Source organism: Micromys minutus, assembly GCF_963924665.1.
Source record: "Micromys minutus genome assembly, chromosome: 18".
NCBI classification, from domain to species: domain Eukaryota; kingdom Metazoa; phylum Chordata; class Mammalia; order Rodentia; family Muridae; genus Micromys; species Micromys minutus.
Window position 1 is genome coordinate 24219943 of NC_137953.1, and position 2216 is coordinate 24222158.

Here is a 2216-nt window from a genome sequence, read left to right on the forward strand (position 1 = left end):
CTCAGTTGAGGAAATGACTCTATGAGATCCAGCTGTAACGCATTTTCTCAACTAGTGATCAAGAAGGGAGGGCCCAGCCAATTGTGGGTGATTCTATCCCTGGGCTGGTAGAGCTGAGTTCTATAAAAAAGCAAGTTGAGCAAATGAGGGGAAGAAAGCCAGTAAGTAACATCCCTCCATGGTCTTTGCATCAGCTCCTGCTTCCTGACTTGCTTGGGTTTCAGTCCTGACTTCCTATGATGATGAACAGCAAAGTAGAAGTATAAGTTGAATAAACCCTATCCTCCCCAACTTGCTTCTTTATTATGATGTTTTGTGCAGGAATAGAAACCCTGGTTAAGATAAATTAGTACCTGCATAGTGGGGTATTCCTGTAGCAACCTGACCATGTTTTAGGGAGGACTGTAGAAGGACTTTGGAACTTTGAGCTATAAGGACATTAGGATCTTAAGATCTTTGGGAGATGTTCTGTAGGAGCTTGGAAGATAATGTTGAGAACAGTGCAGAAGATGGAGGCCAGGCTTGTGATATTTTAGAGGGATGATTAAAGACTCTTGTCAGAGGTGTTGTTGTTTTGATTGTAAAGATTCTATGGTTTTGGTTAGCTGGAGCTGAAGAAATCAGCTGTGATTAACAAGATTCCAGAACTACTCATTTGAAAGCCTTGCATTACTGGGACTACTGATGCTGGTCAGCTGAAGGTAAGAAATTAGTGGTGATTAAGAAGAAACAAGCATAATTGATGTGAAATATTCTGGGAAGTGTTTTCTGAGAGCACAAAGAAGCTGTGTTCCAAAGACAGCCAAGGTTTTACCTCATGCTGTGGCTGGACTTAGTAATGTGTAAGACTCACAAAGTTTTTACTGGTTTTGAAGGCATGAAGGGTCATGAAGAGCAGCTGAGACTCAGCAGATTGAGAGGCCAAGAAAAACTATTGGTAAATGTGCAGACTTAGTTGCAATTTATGCCTCAGGACTGAAGGAGTCATGCAAAGGAGTTGAGGCTTGGCACCATGAGGAGAGCCTATGAAAGGCTACTGGTGAAGCATGGTTGCAACAGAAGACAGCAGTGTTTTGGAGATGCCAGTACAATGAAGAACAGCAGCAGCAGTAGAGAATGAGCATCTGGAGCCTAGAAGACAAGGTGTGTGCTACAAAAAGCACAGCTGGAGAAGTGAACAGATCCATTGGAGGAGCCTAGTAGTTTGTGAGTAGATAACAGATATTGGATGGTTCGAGTTTGATTTTGCCTTTTTTTTTTTTTTTTGAGATTCAATTAAAATATTAATTTTTTTATTTTTTATTGAAACACTTTATTTTAACAAACAAAGATAAATTTACGTTTTTGAATGGAAGTATACAAATACATTTTTAAGGTTGTAATTAAGTATTTGTGGGTACATATAAATACACATATGTATATATGTAACAATAATATAAAAAAGGGTATTAATTTGAGGGGATAGGAGAGAAACTGGGAGCAGTTGTAGGAAGGAAATGGGGATGTGATACAGTTCTATATTAATTAAAATATATGCTTTTTTTTTCTTGAACTTCACACATTGTGAGTTGTTTCGAGGATTTTCAGAGCTTTCTGGAGTTAGTATCCAATTATCAGTGACTGCATATTATGTCTGTTCTTTTGTGATTGGGTTATCTCACTCAGGATGATATTCCATAGATGCAACAATTTTTTTTTTAAGAAATTCATTAAGCCATTGCTTCTGATAGCTGAGTAGTAGTACTCCATTGTGTAAATGTACCACAATTTTTGTATCCTTTCATCAACTGAAGAACATCTGGGTTCTTTCCAGCTTCTGGCTATTATAAATAGAGCGGCAATGAACATTGTAGTGCATGTATTTTTGTTGTATGTTGGAGCATCTCTGGGGTAAATACCCAAAAGTGGAATAACTGGGTTTCAGGTAGAACTCTGTCCATTTTTCTGAGGAACTGCCAGACTGATTTCCAGAGTGGTTGTATCAGTTTACAACCCCACCAGCAGTGGAGAAGTGTTCATCTTTCTACACATTCTTGCCAGCTTCTGTTGTCCTCTGATTTTTGGATCCTGGCCAATATGAGTGGTGTGAGGTGGAATCTCAGGGTTGTTTAAATTTGCATTTCCTTCATGGATAAGGTTGTTAAGCACTTCCTTAGATGTGTCTCAGCCATTTGATATTCCCCGATTGAGAACTTTTTGTTTAAGTCTGTACGCCA